Source organism: Phaenicophaeus curvirostris, chromosome 3 (genome assembly GCF_032191515.1).
Source record: "Phaenicophaeus curvirostris isolate KB17595 chromosome 3, BPBGC_Pcur_1.0, whole genome shotgun sequence".
NCBI lineage: Eukaryota > Metazoa > Chordata > Aves > Cuculiformes > Cuculidae > Phaenicophaeus > Phaenicophaeus curvirostris.
The window spans coordinates 17,803,182-17,826,465 of record NC_091394.1 but is presented as its reverse complement, the minus strand read 5'-3'; positions in this window follow the sequence as shown (position 1 = coordinate 17,826,465).

Here is a 23,284-nt window from a genome sequence, read left to right as displayed (position 1 = left end):
TAGAAATCATGAAAATAAAAACCAACCTAAAAATGTTAAGACTAATTACCAATTAAAATCAAGCTTCACTTCTTATGGCATCTACACATGATGGTTGTTATTTGGAGATGGAGCTGTTGGGACACAGCAAGCATAAAGCACAGAAGAGAGCATCAGTATTTTAAGCCACTCTGAAATCAAGAGGCCTGTGGATAAAATTCAATTTAATGTTGTTGGAAGTCCAGTGTCACCAAGGGCAACCACAGACTGATGCAGCTGATGGAACTCCGTGTTATTTAAAATCATCTTCAAAACTCCTCAGTTCCGCCTGGAATACATTGGTTTTGATGATGCTAGAGTTACTACAAAATTAACTTGTTTTAATTCAATTAATTTTGACCACAACACTTTAGAAGCCAAAAGCTGTGAGTCGGTGTTTCTGCTTCCCTTGTATTTCAAGCTTATCTCTTTTAGAAGAGGTTGTATGTACTTGTTGGTGAAATCTTTCCAATGAGGCTCCAGATTGGAAGTTTGAGGTCATTTTTTGCAGCTCAGTCCCAAATGCTTGAAAAGTGAAGTATTAATTTTCCATTCTTTAGAGCTGCACAGACAGCAACTGGATCATGCAAAAAACAACTATTGCTTCTGATGTATTTTTCCAGGCATACATATCACCCACAAGGAAGCTTGGGGCTAAGTGCAGTAGGGCTAAGTTATTTGTCTTACTTCAGGGACATATAAACAAATCCACTGTGATTTATTACTACTGACAAACTAAATGAAATAGATTGGGAATATCCATTCATGAGGTACTAACCAGTGCAGGAGCAGTGCACCAATGTATGAATAATAAAAATGATCTATCAAGATAGACTGCATGATGTAAAGGCAATTTTTTTATTTAGTACAGTTTAAAGAATCAAAATATTTTCTTTCCTTTTTTTTTTTACAGATATTTTTGCAGGGCAAAATATACAAAAAAAAATCAGCAAAGAAATTAGTCTTTGCCTTGATTATTGTCATTTGCATTTTTTATTGGATCCTGTTCTGTTGAGCAATCCCATTTTCAGCCATAAGAGGTTTGCGTTCTCAAGACAGTTTTCTAACAAGATGGCATAGAGCAATTTCCCTCCTAGCTCATCACTGTCGATGTACTGTGAGTACTGCCTTCAGGTCTTTCATGTATGTTCACATTTTTCATTTCTACTAACCTCTTCTCTTTCCTCTGTAGATGTTTGCTTTGAAAAATCCACAAGACCTACATGATGTTTTTGAACTGTAAGTTTATATCATTAATTTTGATTGAAAACTATTTTTATGTCTTATTTGTTTCTTCATCTTTCCTACTTGCCTATAGCCAAAATCATCACAATGTGTGATTGCCTTTGGAATACACTCTAACTCTTTGCTAAATAATTATGATGACTTTTATTATTTTAACCATCTATTTCTTCCTTTTCTAATACACTCTAGCCGACATGTTGATCAAATGAAGTCTTCTCCTAATCTTTTCCATGAGAAGGTAGTGACAGAGAAGCAAAGGCACTCAAGAATCTGAAGCTTTAAAATTAATTCTTGCCCCAAAGGCTGCTTCCAATGAACTCAGCCATGCACTGGTCCTTTAAATGTCATCACAGGACACAAGAAGTAAAGCTACCTGTAAAGTTATGTAGATTTTGACTACAGAATCTGGATGTGTTTTGCCACCCTGCTGCAAAGAGCCGTCTGGTCTTGGACATAACATTAATTTGTTATCTTTGAGACCTTTTATTTCTTCTTCCAGCTGTATTACCTCTGCCATCTAATGTTAGGCTCTACTCTGTCAAATTCTCTGAGACTATCTGTGACGCTTAAGTCTTAGACTGGTTGCGTTCTTATTACAAATGACAAGAGAGATGATTTCCTGGTGATATAACTCAGACATGCAGACTAAGAATGAGGAATTGCAGAATAAACTTGAAAACAAAGTTGCTCATGCAAAATCCAGGCACCAAATTACAAAACACATAATGAATTTTTCATCTCTTTTAAACCTTCCTGTGAGGCTTGAGACTCAAAGTCTGAAATCTCCAAATTCACAGTTGATTGGCTGGATTTTGTGGACAACAGCAATTCCCTTAATCCCCTATTTAAAGAAAAAGGGAGATTTTCCTCCTTTCTTAGCGCATGAAATATCACTCCCATTAGCCTCCTCCCCAGACACTGGTTACAATGTTAGTGAATCCACTTTTAATGACTATCTATTGTAAACCTGAGCAGATACAATCCTGATCCAAACACAGGTGCTGCACAGAATCCTATGCAACTGTACCACATACCACGGGAGCCCTGCACATTTCAAAGACTACCAAGAGTTTAAATCCTATCAATGCAGGGGCTAAATTTGAGTCTCAGACTATATCCTGTGTTCATAAAAACAGGAGCCGAGCTCAAGACTAGTTCACAGTTCTTTTTAGCTTGCAGGTAGGAGCAATGAGAGCATGCGTGCATTTGTGAATGTCTTATACTCAATTAATTGAATATTTGTATTGCTATAAACTAGAATTCATTGCATTACAAAGCATTTTAGTTGCACCCTTGTGCAACTCCTGTCATGTTAAATTCCTTGTATTTTAATGAGATGTAATAAGGTGTAATCATCAGACAGAATTTTCAGACTGTTAGACTGGTTACACTCAAATTAGTAAAAAATAGTGTTCAGTCTGCTCTAATAGAATGACGGTGTTGTCTTTGTACAGACGGCTCAGCTTCCAGTCTAGTAAATCAAGTTGAATACCACACGAGCACTTAGCACTCACACTTCCAGAAGGAAGAGCAGCCAACTTCGCAGGGTGGACCAGAGGAGCTCAGGGCTTCCAGGGGACTCCAGGTAAACAGGCATCGGATGAGTGAGAGAGGGCTTCTGGCCAGCAAGGGGAATGACTAGTTCAAGCCTTAATTAAATTTAACTTAAACCACAGTGTAGGGCTTTCTTTGTTAAAATATCAGTTTTGAGTTTGAGAGCAAACCAACACTTCTGGGCAGTGAGCAGATAAGAGATCTATCTCAAGAAGAGATTCTTCTGGACTCATTCTCCCATCTAGATCCAGAGGGCCTTGAAAAATCTACCCAAGTTTTTCTGGTTTGGAACAAGAGTTTATTTAGTGGATCCCATACTGATCATTCCCCTTTGGAGGCAAAAGCGTAGGATTATCAGCTACCATGCAGAAAGCCAAGATGGCTTAGCAACAGTGCTATGGTAGCAAGCCACAGTGGAACTGGTCAGAGTCAAGCTCATAATGTTACCTACTGATAGGACTTTTCAGGCTGCTGCTGTACAGACCTCTGGAGTAGCTGAGGACTTTTTTAAGGCTTCTTCATCCAGTGCCAAATGAGCAACAGAGAGTTGCACATGCGCTGTATTTTGGATCCACAGTGAGCAGAGAGCAAATTCAGAGTGTGTAATGAGGCGAGGCAAGGAGGTCATAACGAAGACCTTGATAATGTCTATTTACTCACAGCTAGCTTCCCCAGATTCATTATCTTCCAGTGAAGGTGCATTGCCCTTTAGGTGAAGTTCCCTTGGTTTTGCTAGGGATGTAAGTCGTGATAGGAGCCTAGATGATGGAATTCAGGTCTCCTGGTTTGCAGCTTTTCTTATTATGTATTTTTAAGGAGGTCACCTCCTCAAGAACTGATTCATCCTTCCCTGTTACTTGTGCCAGCTGGAAGGACCACTAGAATTTTACCACTAGTTCATTATAGTTCATTATCAGAATTTCTTCTTTTTCCCCCAGTGAGGGAGAAGGGTGTGGTCTCTGGAGTTGTTCTTTGAGTATAGTCTTCTATGCAAAGTGACTATAATGTTAAGGATTTTTCATGTTTGATTCTGGCAGTGCTTGACTTTCCTGTGTGCAATAAATCTGGAATTTAGCAGTTGGACCCTTAATCAAGCATGCAAAAATGCCTCGTACTATGATATTCTGGCTTGTTCAAAGAGAGTTTCCTTCAGGGTGCATAATTAGAAATCCCTGGACAAACTGCTAAATCCCAAATTGTATATAATACCAGTTCTGTAGATTTTCAGTTTGTACAAAGCTTTATGTCAGAATATATACAAGAAATTACAGTATAAAATTAGACAAATTTCTTGTTAACTTGGTAATAAACAGTTATATAAATGTAAGATTAACTCTGGTTAATATTAGTCTCCAGTTTGCCATGACAAATGAAATTTTCAGGTCACCTATAATCATGAAAATTTCTTGTGGGTACATGGATGATTCGCACGTACTCTGGAGATTGACTGAAGTAAAAGAATGGTTTCTTTTCATGTTGTTCCTAGTCATCTCTCCTCACCCAAGAGTGAAAAAAAAAAAGGTTGTTTTGGTCTTTAATAAGGAGTGGAACATTTTGTTTTAAAATGGAATAGCACTTCCCTGCTATTTAAAATGTTTATTACTGCACAGTTTTTCATCTCAGTCTGAATTAAAAAGTACAATCTCTCAGCTGACCATTAAAGTCTTACTTTGCTGCCAGCTTGTTATATAAAAATCTCTTCTATCTTTGTCATCTTTGTAACCAATAGCACATATTCAGAATCCCTCAGGAAATTTAGGGCGAGAGTGTCAGAGCAGACACTGTTAAACATTGTCCTCAAAATGAACTGTAGTTTTTTCATCATATGTAAGGAATATTTTTTCCCTTGTGCATAGATAATAAAGATAGATGGGCTAAGTAAATTTCTGAACATTTTCTGATTGTGAGCTGAACGGTTGGACCACTTCAGCCTAATAAACCCATAGTTTAATAAAGTCATACTAGCTGTAATACAATATTTGAGAGATACACAAAACAGCAAATGGAACAGTAATGGAAACATATTCCGAATTTGAACCTTCCACTTTGATTTCTCCTGAACTGTGGTAAACAAACAACAACTTGATTTCTGTGCTACTTTCACATAAAATTTAAGTTTAGTCTGGGGTCTGGTTCCAATTCACTACAGGTATTTTTATCAGCTTGCAGTCTTTTGGCAGATAATCCATAGAGAAATATTAATGATGTTGTAATTTCCTTTCTTATTTCCCTAAATATAACTGCAAATTCCATACATATATTGAATTTTAAGAGGAAAAAAATTGCTATTTCGTTTCCTGATAGATAATCTTCATGATGGTGAATATGATTTGTGTCTATTTTAAAGTGTCTTCAATCTTAATAGTTACTAACGCTATCTGTTATTTAGGCTTCCTAAGGTCAGCAATTTAAGAGTCTCTATTTTAAAACCATCATTTGTCAAACTGATCATTCCTAAATAGACAGACACTTGGTAATATCTTATCCCAGAAATAAATTACCAGAAGTACTGGCACATGCAAAAACCATCATTAGAACCTCCCTGCTGTATGTGTTATCTGCCTCCAGTATCCTACGCCTCTTTGTATATTGCTGTTTGTTATTCACAGTGCATCACCTAGAGATCCCATTTAATACCAGGAGTTTGTCCTGCAGGACACTGCACATACATCGAAAGACAGTGCCTCTTCCTCAAAGTCCACCCCATGGGCTGTTCTGTCCAGGCAGTGCAGAGGATGGTAGGATCCATCCTTCCCAACACTCTTTCAATAGGCCTGTCTCCACCTGTACCTCCTCTCCCCATGCCACATGTATCCTTGGCATCATCCTGGGGAAGCAAGCTTGGAGGTAGCAGCATTATTCCGAGGAAGAAGATATGGGTCCTTGTTTGCCTGAAACTCTCCCAAGACTCAGAGGAAAGAGATAAAGTAGAGAGAGATTTGTAATGTCAAATCACCATCAGCTTTGTACAAGATGCTGGCTGTATGCAAAATACAATGTGCACAGCGTTGCTTCAGATGGACATCTGTGTATATGAGGGTGACAGAGGTGAATCATAAATGTGATGCTCTTTTCCCTATCGCTTCTGCTCCCTCTCCCTACTTAGCTCCAGAAAATTCCCAGTTGCTCTCCAACCACCTAGTCTATGAGCGGGTCAGTGGACCACAGGACCTTAGGCAGAGAACAGAGGAAACAGACAAACTTACCTTGGAATAAGATGACTATTTCTTGCTTCTTCATGTATATATAGAAACAGGCTGGAAAAACACAGCGGAGAGCTGCCTCGCCATCCACTCTCCCCTGCAGCCCACTTAGCTACAGGTAATCACTGCGGCACAACTCTCCTCCCCCACGCTGGAGATCATTTGCATTTTGTAGGTTATCCTGCCTAGGCTTCTCCTGCAAATAGTCTTATTTGGACATGATCTGTAAAAGAGCAATAATAAAAAAAAACCAAAATAAATAGTTACACCTAAGCACGCCAGGAGTAGCAGTCATCAAAGAGCAACATTTTTCCAACTCGAGGTTACAGAAGTTGCAGCCTGATAAAAGGGCAGCAGATTGCTTTAGAAATCTGCTGCAAGCTGTAGTCAACAGACTGTTGTGTAGGCTACAACTGCAGTAGTTAAGACAGAGAAAGTTCTCTCATGATTTAGAAACAAAATAATATAAGTTGAAGCATCTTCTTTTTGTAATACCACAGACCCACCACCTGAGAGTTGAAGTAACAAGAAACTGTTAGAAAAACTTCAGTATGAGCTAAAGCACTGAGCAGAGCAAGAAGATGTGGCTAGAAGGGCAAGCAATGAGGGATAACAGCAGCAAAACTGGAGAGCAGAAGTTGCTTACAGCACAAGATCTACAGCAGATCTTCAAGACTTGACTGTAAATCTGTAAATACAGTTGTTGCAAAAATAACAATTTTTGTTTCTTTTGAACTGGTTTCCTGCTAGCTTTAATAGTTTAAGCCTCAAGGTTTGTACTGTAGAGCCGTGAACATATTTGTCGAACACTATTATATCTCCCCTGTCTTTTCTAGGCTGTAAAGTCAAGTGGTAGGTGAATGGATATTTTTTTCCTAAAAATAGACATTTGATCTTCTATTTGGACCATTAGTGAGCACTGAGACAATGTCTTCATGGAATCATTTAGCACAGCCCCATCGTCTTGCCTCTGCATTGTACAGATCAGCTCTGGGTCCATCATTGTACAACTGAAGCAACTCGTACCTTCCCCCAAAGTGTATCACTTTACACTTAACCCTGTTAAATTTTACCTGGGTAAGTTTATTACAAGACTGGGTGACCAGGAAATGCTTTTCAATTCTTTGGAGACTAGTTAAACCTTCCTGGTATGAATAACTTTGCACTATGAGCAATTTTCTTAACCCATTGCTTGTTTCCTTTTCTGATTTGCAGTTCAAGTCCTTGTAGATTCACTGCTGAGCTCTCTTTAACCAGGCCCAACCATTTACTCTTATTCCCTGCCCTTTTAACCCATTGTATATATTGATGCATGGGCCTTCTGCATGCACTTTCCCTGAAGGTGTTTAAGGCACGGGTGGACGAGGTGCTAAGGGACATGGTTTAGTGTTTGATAGGAATGGTTGGACTCGATGATCTGGTGGGTCTCTTCCAACCTGGTTATTCTATGATTCTATGATTCTATGTCACAGCTGGAGAGTTTCCTTAAAAGAGTTGGTGAGAGACATTGTGCGAAGATACTGATCTGTTCTGCTTATTTGTTCATACTCTGGAAGCTCTGATCGACTAGGTACCGTAGGACATAAATCAGTCTTCTGATGAGGCTGGTCCCCTAACAACCCTCATGCAGTGAAGAGGCTACTCAAACGTAAGCAACAACCACAGCATTTAAGAAGCACCAACAACAGAAACAGCTGATATAACAACACATCAATGAACTACAGGTTGTCGCAAAGTGAAGTAGGCAAAGGCTCATGATAACATGCATTGCATTCTAGTGTGGTAGGTGAGTAAGTCTGTGCGAAATCCATAGGGCACATCTGGAGGCAAGAATCACTACGCTATATGAACAGGGCCAGTCATTCATTGTAGGGAAAACAGGGGAACAGAATGAAATTCTTTTGACATAAGCCAGTCTCCGGCAAAGGGTCACTATGGTGTGATACCATGAGTATAAATAAAGACATGTGTATGAATATATGCATACATGTATATATAAAAATACACAGATAAACTCAATTTGCATTTTAAATTTATCTTTTAATATTCAAGTACTGAATAGTATTAAAACATGACTTTTTAATTGAATCATTAGTTACTGATTAATAAGTAATGACTATTAAGAGACTAAATATTTGCATATTTCTTTTAAAATTATTCATTTTTTAAAACAATCTAAGGATTTCTCTGTCAAGAACTTGCACATCCTTTCACATCTCATTTTCCCCCCTTACAGGAACTGTCAAGAATCCCAATATCATATGAATATTACAGGTGCCAATGCAGGAAGAAAATCTACAACCAGACAGTTGCTTTTCAGATATGACTGAATCTAGAAAACCAAAGAGGTTAACTTCTGTTGCTACCCTTCTAAATCCAAGTGTCTCAAAGGTCCCAGAATCTGGAATTCGGAGCAGCTACAGGTAGCACTGTGATAAATGTGATGAAAGAACCAGAAATTAGAAATTGTTATAGGATATTACCCAGATCCTGACATTTTTTTAATGAAATGAGATTTGTTGAAAGTAAAGCAATGCCTTGAAAAAAAACGGTTTAACAGTGCAGTTTAAGTCACATTTTTTTCTAAATAAGAATTTGGAGAAAAATTTTCCTCTAACTAGAATTTTGTAAACTACATTTCAAATCCACTTTCCTAGAATATGGCAGTACTCTAAGTAATGACATAAGACTGGCAGATGCTATTCAGAAACTTATCAAGAAAGAATTAAAACAGATCGCTGCGAACATGTGAAGAGGGAAATACCATAGTCAAACATTAAGACAAGAATTTCCTTGGGCATGGAAATGTAAAATAATGAAAATTTCAGAAAATTGGTCTTTATTTTCAAAATATAATCACAAAATACTTTATGTAAGGCACTTTCTCTCTTTTTTATGAAAGGTAGCAGGAGATCTTGGAAGGACTTTGTTGTCAGTAGAAACACCATGAAGAGTCAGTAGGTAAAGATTTTCTTTCAACATGATCAGTGCACATCATGGTACACTAAGTCAAGTGGATCCATTCTGGTTTTACAACCAGAGAGCCAGTGTTATGTTAGCTTTTCTTTCTGCAGACAGTGCTGAGCCACTTTGTTCCTGTATGGCTGCAAAAATGGCTGGTATGATACAGCACTAAAAATCCCAAGACTAAAATCATAAAATCTGTCAGCAGAGGTATTCCCAGTAGATTGATTCACATTTTACAGCCCATACTCAAGAAAGGTGAAAGGCATGTGGAGAAAGTCTACTTGAGAGATGAAAGCGAGGGGGGGAGGTGTGGAGGGAGCTGTTTTAAGAGAAACTGACAAGTTATTTGTTGTTCAGCTCCTAGCAATCTTACTCTAAAAGGCAAAAATTATTCTAGCGTGTATATTTGAGTTAACATCAGGGAAGAAAACAAACTATTATGCATGAGAACAAATGTACAAATAGCCATGAGAAAAGGACATCTAGACTATTGATGTAGTCATGTTCTGACATGGGATTTTGAGAAAAAGAGGAGGATCAAAAACCCCAGACAGTTCAAGTCTTAGTAAATTCATGCTTGCAAGAAAACTGGACTGATTTGGCTGCTCAGAAGTTTTTCACAAGTTCCACTGAACAGTGGGAAACACAATCTGGGCTGGACCAAGCATATTGCCTGGCAGTTTCCCTACCTGTAAATTACTGTGAAGTTGAAAATGAAATCATTTTAGCCAATGAGTATGGCCTTTGTTAAGCAGGAAATAAAAGAGCTGCACTAAAGAAAACTCTCAGAAAATGGAGTCTTCTATTTTATTTAAAAAAACTATTTAACTACCTTTCTATTCAAAGTTTTATTCTATTTATAAGTGTCTGCATCTAAATCCATATTGTCACTACATCTTAAACAACTGCTAGTGATAATTTACTATTCCTTGCCAGCCTCATCCTTGCTCTTAACTGACAGACTTGTATTCAGGTCCACAACTAGGTACAGCAAGCAGTCTCAGACCTTCCCAGCAGAGCAGCCTGAAGGTTAGGTCTTTAATGAAAATTAATTGACTGACGCGATACTGAAACATTCAAAGCCTATTGAAGAATACCCGTAGGAATAGTTCTTCCCATAGACAAAATGAAGAGTAAATACGCACTGGCTAAAAAGTACAGATAATCTGAACGGCAATGAAAATGCAAACACTAGATAGCTCACCTGCACTCATCTTAACCTCGTGTATAACAAGGGCAAAATACACAAGACAGAGATAACACAGGCAATTTGAACACTATGATACTAAGAGTACAATGAACCCATGGTCTCAAAAGTGATAAGGTAAGCTTCCCTCTATATACACAGGTGAGATTCTTCAGCCTATAGCGAATAGGCTGAACTAAAAGCAATTCAGGGTGTTTATAAAGTCTAAGCACAGAAAGTACTACTACAGGCCAAGAATTATATCATTTGCTTCTTCAAGAGCTCCTACTATATATGACATTTCCTGGAGCCTGATATCACAGCCATTACACCAAACAGGCCAGTTCACTGTGGCAGAAATAGTGCAGCATCCAATACATGATGATGTTAGAAGCTGGCAGGTTACTATCCTTGGGAACTCCTGTTTCTTATGCATAATTCATGTGTGAGGAACAACAGAACTGAAAAGAATAAAACAAATCTCTATTTACTGATACAAATCTAGGAAATATGGAATCAAACTATTAAGAGTTTGCTCATATAACCATGCAATGTAGTTTTGCCATGGCTAGTAACAGGCCATAAGCTTTGTGCTGAGTTTAAAAGGCATCAGACCTGGAGCTTTTAAACCTGTTCTGTCCCAATTTTTCTTAATCTTCCTGCAAGTTTGCTTTACTTGGTTATTCCAAGTTACTCTACTTGGTTACCATGTGTCAATGGCTATTTCATTTTAGTTACGTTTGTCTTTATATTGTACAACCACAGCTTTATATAGATAGCAGTAATAGTAATTTTTTTCTATGTAGATTCAGTTGTTTATGCCTCTAACATAATAACAAAGTATAGAGAAATATAAGCCTGGTAAGACAGAAGAGCAATATATTTATGAACAGTAATATATAAAAGACATCATATAAAGTAAATTTTCATACAACTCAGAGCTGGAAATGAATGAAGAAAGAGCAAAGGTGTAAAAGTGTGTAAGGAAACATATAAAAATTACCCCAAGTGGATCCTAGAAGGAGGAAGACAAAACTATCAACGTTAATATCCTATTCCTCCTAGTAAAGAGTACCAGGTGCTGATAAATCACCCTAACACCTACCACCACCAGAATGAAACCACAGACAATAGCTGGAGAAGGAACTGCCCTCCTGCTGCCTGAAGTCACAAGCCTCCAGCCTTCACAATCATGGGAGCCTCCATTTACTTCTCCATGAGCACAGGGTCTGGCCGTTCCTGCATGCAGCTCAAAGTTCAGGCTCTTGTTTTTGCAGTGACTGGATCCTGTCTGGAAAAGGTCAATGTGTTTCTCATCATTCGTAATGCTGTGCTATGTGCCACTCTCCCCTCACACCTCCTTAACTTAATAAAATACCTCTCATGTCAGGATATCACCTTCCTCCACCACAAACTTAGCTGGCAGCACCAGGAGCTGTCTGCAGCTCCAGACGTCTGGAATTTCACCTGAGCAGAGACCTCTGATGTTCCTGGGGTGGTTGCTCCTGTCCATACTGGATAGGACAGTGTCCTGAGGTATCAAGTTGCTGTCACATATGCCACCATCTCATTCTGAGAAGCCCTTGCAAGGAAAATATGTGCCTACTATGATTTAAATTCTAGGGCAGAGGTATGAATAGCAACAATTTAGCACAGAGTAAACTAACAACTAATAGGCAAATCGGAGGCAGGAGCAGCTAGGGGGGAAGATCTACCTTGGTGATATTACCCAAAATAAGTACCATAGCTTTTTTTTCTCTCCTTTCCTACGAGCTTTTAAAAAGCCAACTCTGAATGATACTAATAATATTTAATTAGCTTCCTGTTTATCAATCATTGTTCCTTTCAGAAAGGAAGTGTATTTTTCAATGATTCAATGCTTTCTGTAAATATTCTGGCTATTTAATTATGTTATGAGCAGTTAGAGCTGATCTTTCAGTATATTCTCTCAGCTAAATCAGACCTGAAACATGCATTTTCCACTTATAACAAGAAACACTTTCATCCAGTTTAAAGTCCACGAATATAATGGGCTGGTCCCCCTACACACACCTCTCTTCCTTGAAGCTCTTTTGAAATCCACACAGTGTCCAAACTATTACTCTTCCTTGTTTGGCTGTTTTTCTCTCAGTCTTATCTAACATTGCAGTAGGGGTTTTTATCAATAGTAGGGCACCAGTCATTTTCAGAAGCTGTTTAATCTCTTGACTTCATATCATGTATCAGGGGAAAAGAATTTCATCTGTTAATGATGCAAAAAGAAATATTTCAAACATATCACTGATGTAACAAGCTGTCTTCAGCAACAGTCCTGATATTCAAAAATAAAATTGCATCAACTATTTTTCATCCAAAATAAACATATCAGGATATAAAAAATCACAGTGGTGCATAGAAAGGGTATATAGCAATCACCATATCTCAGAATGCTTGATACAGGTGTAGCAGATTCATACACAAAAAGATAATCTCAAGGAGAAAGCCAAAGTCAGCCTTCCAGGATCTTTCCACATATAAGTGAGGAAAAATGACATGAAATACAGGGAGTATTTCTGATTATGTAGGTTGAATCCTTTCTTTCATGATTTGGGAAACATTTTCCAGAATGTCAGTAGAAGAAAGAAAAGGCTCTGTAAGGTGTCAGTCTACAAGACAGTCAACATTCCTACTAAGAGAATAAATTATTACGATAACAGGATTAAACTTTAAACTAATTATTATTTTATAAATTGTAGGATTAAGAAACCAGAGACAAATAACATTAATAAATATTAGAACTGCTAAGTAAGTGGGAACAGTTAAGTCTCTTGAACAGCTTAAGTCTCTTGAAACCTCTCGCAAGAGAAACCGAAATACTGAAGCATAACTGCTTTCTCCAGTTCATCTTGCAGAGTGGTCTTGTTTTAACAGGTGGGTCCTCCTCATCTCGTTTAATCTACTGTGGGTGAAAGGCTTTCTCCCCAGATATTACCAGTTTACTGTAATAAAGAAAAACAAAATTTGTATCTATTTTTATTATAAATTAAAAAAAGCTTTTTTTTTTTTTTAGGGAGAAGGAGGGGCAAAAATGTAAGAGCACTCTCCTGTTTACACAAGTATCTCATGAGGTTAATCAAATTGGACAGAAAAATAGGGTCATAATATAGCTCACATTGGAAGGGACTTCAGTCTCAGAAGGTCATCTAATACAATCTCTAGCTCAAAGCAGGTTCAGCAAGACATTACTGAGGGTTCTACTGAACCTGGTCCTGAGAACTAATGACAGAGACAACTCAACCACTCTGGGCACCATGTTCCACCATTTGACTGTCATCATGGTCAAGAAGTTTCTCCTTACAACCAGTCAGGGCCTCTTATGTTTTGATGTATATCTTTGGCTCTTAACATCCCACCAGGAACAACTGTGAGGAGCCTGGCTCCAACTTCTTGATAACCTCCCTATGCATACTGGCAGCTGCTGTCAAGTCACCCTGAACAGTTCTCTTCCATGCTGAGACATTCCCAGTCCCTCAGAACTCCTTACAGAGAACATGCTGAACAAGCCATGAGGTAACTCACTTTCTGCACCTTCCCTAAAAATCTGCAGCTGGATGAAGGGGAAGCAAGAGTACAAGAGCATCCTGACATCAAACTGCAGTGATAACTCAGAGGGTGTGCCATCCATACAGCCATGGTCAGCTGGAAAGCTACAGCTCCAGGTTAGTTACAGGATTCTGTCCTGCAGTGATATCACAAGACACCCCGAGTCACTGAGGTTGAGGGTAGGAGACAAAAAATAAAATCAGAGCAGAGTGAAATTCATTAGTTCTGCTGGTCATAAACCAACCTGCTTCTATCAGATTTTGTTTCCTTCAGATACAAAATTCAATCAAACTCACTTTGCAAGCTTTGTGTTTGTTGCAGCCCTTTAAGCATTTTGCTTCTGCATAGATATTATATTCATTCATTGTTCTCCGATTTATAGTCAAAAACTAAGTGCGAAGCAAACAGAGATCAGCTTGAACAATTTTATTCTGCATTGTTGAACTCAATCCAAGTCATTAATGTATGACTTTTTCAGAGTGATAAACATTTTCTAGTTTTTGAGAATAAAAGTAATTTTTTCAAACTGAAAAGAACTTATAGGAAATGAAAATAGCTTCAGCTGTTACCACTGAACAGCTATACAGCAGTTATTCCTGGTATTACAATCCTGTGCGTGGACATTTTACTTTCTGAGACTCCCTGAGGTGAGCTATATTTTTTTAAGACTCTCATCTCAAATAATGAACAACTTAATTAGCAGCAGGATTTACACGCTAAAAATAAATGGAATGTACCTGCAGCAAAGGAGACAAATATAATCAAAATGTTCTCTGCTGCCAAATCTTGATATCTGTCACAAATGAAAAACTGCAGTTCTGTTGAAAGCAAGACTGATTAATAGGTCTAGAAGACCATATTTTTAGGTAGGTTTCCTGAGAAAGCGAAGCCTACACCATTTCATTTTCTAGTTGTCCATCTACGTGTTTTCTATCAGAAGATTTCATTCTGTTGACCAGCTTCAATAAGGCTTGAAAGGTGTGAATATCAGGAAGATAATTGAGTTACTCTAAGTCACACGAACATTAACAGCTTGGTAGATGACACAGAATCACAGCAGCATACTTGAGGAGGGAACATTGCAGAATTCACCTTCTACAACAAACACCATTTATCAACCTCTGAAGATGATGACATTTGAATCCTAATATCACCTTCTCATGCTTTTATAAGCACTTATTAATTATTTCAGTATTTTATACTTCTTAAGACATTTTACAAACATTAAATCCTGCATTATATTAAAACTCTGGAGAGCTCTTTCTTAGCTGATGCAAATCAGTTAATTTCACAGCAGGATTCTGACATACACCAACAGAGCAAGCGTTTCCACAGAAAATAAGACAATACTGGATTGCAGCTAAGCAGAAAAGAATTACAGTGATGCATTCTGCAGTCTGCCTGATTTATTTTTTCTTTCCGTACGAGAGCATACTAAATGTTTTTATAATGAAGTAACAAAGTCGTCTAGATTTCACCTCTCAAAGTCCAGGTATAAATGAATGTAGTTATGGAGTAAAAATTTAGTAAATCCATGCATGTGAAATCATTGGATTTTCAGGAAGGGAAGTATTTTAGTGTTAGATATTGTTAAATACAGGGTTTAAGGGTGTTCCCGCATACCTCTAGTAAACACTGTGCAGTATAAATTACATGCCTAGGGACAGGAGAGATATTTAGTTAAAAAACTCTTTAAAAGCACAACCAAAGCATAACCATTGTAACCATAAGGGAACGATAATATACTAAAGAGGCTTCTACACATTAGGGAAAGCTCGGTTTTATATATGTAAGAATATTAAGTGTATGCATGAATATTATGAATATTTACCACAGATTCCACCGGCCTGAATCCCGCATGTGGGTAGGAGCACAGCCACACTAGAAACAGCACTGGCCACACAACACAGGAGTGGGAGTGACAGGCTGAGATAAATCAGAACAGCAGTAAATGGCAGAAGGGACAACAACTGGAGGCTCTAGTACCACAGGGTATTATGCAGAAGATGGGGAAGTGGTGCAGTGGGGCAGAAGGACAAAGAAAGTAGTAAGGCCCCGTAAGTGGCTGCAAACTCTCTGATTTTATTCTTCCTCTTTTTCCTCATCTGCCACAGGTCACACTGATCCCTCCTTCCGCTCCCCCTCTCTGCTAACTCTGTGCAATTAGCTTGTGCTTCATTTTCTCCTCACTCTAAAGCCTTTTACTGCACTCCACTCTCCTGCGTAGTAGGAGAAGCCAGTATCACCATCCCCTTTTAATGCAAATTTTCTTTAATTTCGTCTTATGTCTTTTCCCAGATCTTGTTCATAGCAGAAACTTCTTTTCTCTCCTCTCCCTTTCCTCCTCCATACAAACTACTCAGCTTATTTGAAGACAGCTTACCACACCCTGAAGCCAGCCAAAGCTCTGGAGCTGCTGCCGGCCTTTGAGGGGGATGAAAAGAGATGCAGTGGGAGAGAGATGCCTCCATCTGCAGCGCACAGCTCTGCTTTCCAAACCAACCCCTTTGCAGCTCTGGTTGTTGCATCCAGAGGTGTTATCTCATATTTAATAGCCCTGAATGGGTTTCTTTTCTTGGGATTTGTCCAACTGCATTTCAAACTCATAAGATTTCACATACAAAAACTTTCAGAAAGAAATTCTGCAGCTTAAGCAGAAGTTACTAAAATTCTTCCCTCTCCTCACTTTCAACCCCCACCTATGGGATTTGTTAAACTGTTATTAGAAGAGACTGGCAACTATCCCCAGCCTATTTCACATCTTTGTCGTAGCCATCTTCACTTACCTATTGTCAAAGGTGAGAAGTCCTAATTTGTGTGTTCTATACAGCCTTATACGGAAACCATACAGGACATTGCTCTCAACATCTCCAAATCTGCCAATACTTCGAATAGATGACTCAGATTCTTAATTTAATCTGAATCAAGGCATGCATGGAATGACTGACAGCCACATGGAAGCAACTTATGAGGAAAAAGAGACATATGGGTTAGGCTGCATTGCTGAAAGCTTTTTTTAACATAGTTTGAATTCAGGGCAAGGAATACAATATCAAACCAGAATTTGAAGTGTTTTATCAACCTCCAGCATAAAAAGTTTTGGCAAAACACAAAAAATTTGTGACAAACCGTGATATTTTCTGAAGGACTACTCATTATACAGCCTAGAAGTAGGTGGAGAGAGGAACAGGCTCTAGAAGAGGTCTCCTTTTGGAAGAAAATTCAAGACCCTTCCACTACTGCAAACAAGGGCTCACTTCTGACAGTGAAGCCAAGCAGCTGTGTAAAGCCACACATTTCCATAGTGTCCATGTAAACACCAGACAATTAAAGTCTCTTATTGAACATTAGCCTAAATTGAGGTAGCACCCCAGCTAAAAGGCACAAGATGAGAAACAGATGTTAGTATCTCTATTTCCAGTAACTCGGAGGAAGAAGCAGGGAGGAAGACAGGAAAAAAAAACTGGGGCGGGGCAGGGGGACAAATGCAAACATAAAACCAGCATTCAAACCCAGTGAGATGACTGATGCTGGGGCAGGAAAAGATAATCTTGTGAACAAATATGGTTAATTAAACATAAGAGCCTGCTTAAACAGAACGTCTACTGTTGCAGCTTGTTTCACTTACGATTCCAATTTCTCTTTAAAAGCACAAAATTACCTCTTAAACTGATGATAGCACAGACTCCCTGCACAGAGTCTGGACTGTATAGAAGAATTTAATTAAGTTCTGGTTTACACCCGTCTTTGCTCTATATTAGAAGTCCTATTGCTATTTATTCTTCCCCATGCACATTTAGAGAGCACAAACTCATTTGCCTTGGTGACTGATGATATTACATTACTGATGAAAGATTTCACTCTATCAACTCTAAACCTTAGAAAATGGTCCTAATGGTAAATTGACCACCGAACTAAACCTGGATAACATTAGCACTTGTTTGCACAAAACAAGGAATTTCCAGTCTGCATGATGCTTGGATATATAAACAGTGGGTTTACAGTGTCCATGATGAGTATAATCTATTTTGAGCTGACCTGTTGGTGAGCCACTGGCACAGGTTACCCAGAGAAGTCATGGATGCCCCATCCCTGGACGTGTTCAAGACCAGATTGGAGGAAGCTTTGAGCAGTCTGATCTCGTGGAAGGTGTACCTGCCTGTGGCAGGAGACTTGGAACTGGATGATCTTTGAGGTCCCAACCTCTGTGCTTTTATTATATTAAATTTGATTCTGTGCTTTTATTATATTAAATTTGATTCTGTGTTTTTATTATATTAAATTTGAAGGGAGAAAAGTGAAAAACATGCCCCTCCAACCCAAAAAAAACCCCCAAAAAACTTAAAAATGGACATTTCTGGCTAGGTGGAGAAAATCTGTCAGTCTCCCAGTTCCACTTTCAAGAGCAATTAGGAAGAAAAAAATCTCATCTGCATGCTAAAATAATTAGGAGCTCGTGCACCTGGGCTGTATTTACGTAGTTAGGGGACTAAGAGATCCCTGAGGAGGAAATAACAATTTAACATCTGGAAGTATGAAATGTTACGCTAGTGGTATAGCAGCACAGCTGTAAGGGGTTTCCCAGGTATAGTTTTGATAGAAAAACAACTGCCTTTGACAGTGATCTTTTACTTAGTACAAATAAAGTGTTCTGAGTATTATCCATACAAAACAAAATGAAATTACATTTACAGCTACCCTGTGCCTCAGGAAAGGTTTTTCAGTCAAGGTAGCACCCCCTCCAAATCAGAAGCGGGTGAGATGTTTCTTTCTCGATGGGATAAAAGAGCGGTGCAAGAGCGCACCCTCTCTGCAGTCAAGGCAAAATGGATTTAGCAATTTTCATTTACCTTGTTAACAGCAGAAAATCCTGTAATACCCTATAAGGAGAGAAGTTTGTTTGTTTTTTTTAAAAAAAAAAAAAAGAAATTCTATACTTGAGTCAATTTAAAGTCCTACTGCTAGATGAGTGATGTTCAGTTCCAGGACTCCATGGTGAATTTCACATAAAGTAAAGAAAATCCTCTGCAAAATGAACAGGGGAAAAGGTCTGTTTTACCCTGATGCAATGTTTACTTAGAAATAAATAAGGACAAGCTAATTGTGAAGTAGTTACTGACAGCAATGCTGCTTTACAATGCTGAAAAAAGTTAATTCACGTTCATTCCAATCCTTTTCATAATATATCTTTAGAAAGATCCTGCTCAGCTGTTTCTACCTCATGTACATCAGAAGGGTCTCTGAAATTTAAATGCAGAATTAATAGTGTGTTTTGTCTTGGTAATTTAAATAGTATTCACAGCTAGATGATTATAGACTTCACAATCTCTGATGCCTCCCCGTCCCCTTTCCCGCTGGGTCTTCTTTCCTCTCAGGAGCTCACAAGAGCCAGAAAGCACAGGTTTTCAGCTCCTACCAAAGATAAATGGCTATAGGGTAAAAGAGAAGAGAGCTGTGAGATAAATGAACAGGCAGATCATTTTGAGAAATGTTTATTACCCTTTTCTTTCTTTGTGGCTTGGTTGACATGGCTTTTTTTACCCTTGGATGCTCCAGGCTGCATCCTGCATCTTAGGTTTTGTCTGGGAATTTCTGAGTCTTCTAAGGTAACAACCTTAGCACTGCCCTGCAAAATGCTGTTCTACACTTGGAGGTCTCAACAGTTCCATGTTTGATGAAGGTGCACATGGAGATCCCATCTAGCTGTTCTGAACATATCATAGATGGAGTCATTTCTGAGCAAAGCTCCATGCATGGCTTATGCCATGGTGGAATATAATCTGATCACTCAGGTGCATCTTGTGATTATCACATGATCCTATAGCAGACTCTTAACGTGATCTAATAAGCTCTATCAGCTTGAATGACAGCTCCATAGTCAGAGTTGGTCCCAACATCCTCCCTGCTGTAGGTACAGTATTGGGACTAAGGCTTAGTGCCATGAGCATCTTGAAATATTGAAATATTCCTCTGGCCTGGAAGCATCTGCTTTGAGAAAATAACCCAATAAACTAATTCCCTAATCCAAAATGTACTTCAGAGGATACTACATCAGGCATCTGAAAGGACTGAAAGTAAGAAACTAGCATGGATATAGATTCAATAAGGTGATATCTGTCATTAAGCCCTGAACCTTGACTCTTTCCAGGAGGTGGGTAACAACCACCAAAAATTCTGCTGTATAAAGCTGTAAGACCATGCTGTAACCTAAGGCACATTCATGAGAGTTTCCTTTACGCATCAAATGTGGAGCTTCAGGGAGCAGCTCTGTATACATTTATATCCTGCATAAATCTGAGACTATCGGTATTAAGAATATTGTAGAGCAAGCAACAAAATCAGATTAATGGAGCTATTTCTCCCATTCAGGACAGCCTAGATTATCCATATCAAGTTAAAGAAAACACACTAAAATAATGGAGAAGAAAATTATTTCAGGTCACTAGGACCTGACTATATAAGTAAATGGGAGAGGGATGTAGGGAAGAGACAGAGACATTTAATCTATTTAGACACAACAATCTATGGTAGATCTTTCCTTCATTGTGGGAGGATCCTTCTCTTTGATGGACTAGCCTTTTTTCAAGCAATCACAGACAGCCAGGAGCCATGCAATGAGAATTTAAATAGCTTTCATGCCTACAGGATTACAGTCCTCACAATCTCGGATACCTCCCCACTCCTCCTCTCCCATACATTTAAGTTTGGACTTATCTGTATCAGTGGGTCCATAAACAGGAATGGGAAGCAACAGCCATCTGGGACTGAGCTAAGTCTTGGATGCCAGGCTAGGTCAAAGGGTGTCCTGAAATTCCCACCCCATTTTATTCACTGAGGTGCCCAGGGTTATTAGAGTGGTCTGAGACACTGCATTCCTTTGTCCTCCAGGCGCCACATAAGCATCTGACAGGAAACTCAGAGTAAAAGCACACACATTTCTCCACCAAAACTGAGGAAGGAAGGGTAGCTACTGCAGTCATACCACATTCCCTAGACTGATTACAACGAGTCAGATCTTCAACTTGTCATGATAGATCTGAAATCACAGTCAGCCGGTATATTCAACATCCCCAGGAGGCAAGTCCCTCCTACATCAAGGCCAAAAATCATAAGTTTGTCACTACAAGAACCATGCAAACTGATGCAAAAAGCTGGGTGACGGTATCTGCCAACCCTAGTAATTCACATCACTTTGACATGAGATCATAAAAGGTAACTTGAGCTTTAATTAATCTCCAGACAAAGTAGGTCCTTAGGTGTCATAAAATTCGTTAAACTTGTGTCTGTAGCTCCTGCCATGACTCAATAAAGAAAAAAAATCAAAAGAGGATTACACTTATTTTCTTTTTGTCCTTTTTTTTCCCCTTTCTCAAAATGAGGAAAGCCACAAGTAATTTAACCAGTAAAGCTCTGGACTTGTAATAAATGAAAACCATTAACACCACTGGAAACATTTCATCTGCTATGTCTTAGCTTCACATGTCGTTTTCATAAGACAGCTTAGTGAATTCAGTCATATGGTCAACAAATATGCCCAGGTCTCTCTCCTCTTAATCATTTCTAACCCATAAGCTTTCACTGTTCGGAATATAGCTATGAATTCTTGATATCCAGCCTTGTGTTTTGCATTTCATCCCATCTCTAATCCTCAGTACTAAAAAACTCTAACACTGTGTTTCAGCCATGGTCCCCATGTTTGTCACGTCAGCAAATCCAGCCAGTGCACGGCAGTTCTTGTGTCATGATCATTAGCAAACACAGACAAAATAGTCTCTTTCCAAAGCTAATCTTCAACTAACTGCACCACCTTGGCCCAAAAATTTGCACTCAGCGCCATCTATTGATACCATTCAAGTTAAGTAGAAGGTGAAACCATTCATCATGTGGCACTGAAACATATCATAATGCTTTACTGAAAACATTAAAATATGTACATATATTATAATAGCAGCAACTTTGGGTCAGGCATTATAAAAGAGCTGATAAACCACTCCTAAATTTTGCCTCAATTTCTAGTTGGCTTTATTCTGCTTTCCCACAGAAATAAAGATGAAATACTGATATGAGTTGTCCAAGTAATGACTTTTTGTCATTTCTTGGCAGTACTAGTATCTTAGAGACCCTGAAGCTCTTCTCTGTACATCATACTAGCAGTTGTGGGGCTGGAGGGGAGGGTATTCCTGGTTGATTTAAGTCTTTATTAATAGATTTAGAGCTTGGAACATCACAATTCCTATTCTGCTGGGATTGTTACTTTGTATTTCAAGTTAAGATCAATAAGCTCTTGGATTTTTTTTCTTCCCTTTTCTTTGTGGAAATTCTCTTTTCTATATGCTCATTCCTAATTAATATTATTCTCTGATTTCAATGATGCAAAGTAAAGGACATATCTGACCTAGACAGATATGACCTAGAGTTATTTAAATAAAACTCAGGCTAATGGCAGCTTCCTAATCTTACCTTTAAAAAAACTGGTTCATGATTATTTCAGCTCCACCACTGCTCTTCTACTACCTTTCAGGCAGTATTATTGGAGGTAATTATGTACTTCTGTACTGTAAAATAAAAGCAAATAAGGAGATTTTCACTATAAAATGTTTCCATAACTAATCAGTGCAACTCATCAGGAAGAAAAGGTGAAATACTTCACTGGGAGTATTTTGCTGATGTCCTAAACAAATTGTTTCTCCTGCACACACATTATGTCACCATTGCAAGTGCAATTTGACTGAAATCAGAGGAGATATCTACGTTCAGCAATAATAATAATACTATAGAGAAGATAGAAATAAAAATGCATTTTAGTCTGGAAGATTTATTGATTTATTTCTTGATCAGTAATATATGTTTGGGGACTATGAATTTCCAGGGACTCTTGACTCAGATGTTAGTGTGTTCTTATTGGTTTCAACCTGTTGGTCCTAGAATTTCCAGATATATTTTACCAAGTGCAGGACAAAGCAAAAAAATTAACAACTCCTGCCCAAATTCTGCCACCATTAAAACACTGAATAAATCCAGCAGAGATAGAGCTAAATAATAATAATAATAATAATAATAATAATAATAATAATAATAATAATAATAATAATGTTATTCTTTTTTTACGATAGCATAGAAAAAAATGGATTAAGAGAAGCCCTACAGAGGTCATATGGCCCAACCTCTTGTTCTAGACTTTGAAGTTAGATTTGGTTTCTTAGAGCCTTGTCCAGTCAGGGTCTGAAAATTTCAAAAGAAAGAAATTTCACAACCACTCAAAAGCACCGGTATTCAGCACTTAACCACTTGTTATTTCTAAAATTCACATCCACACTGTGTATGTAAGTCCCATAAGCTTATATTCCTTAACCACTCCTTTTAGTAGAGGAGTAGGAAGAAAAGGCAAGTCATTGTGTTCAAATGTCGTATCAGGAAATAGTCGGAAAACTTCTTGCAGACCTGCTCTTGGGCAGAAGTGGCTGAGGGCCACACAGATCTACTGGTCTGACTTTGCTCCACCTGAGGTCCTCGTAAGGACAGCAGAACA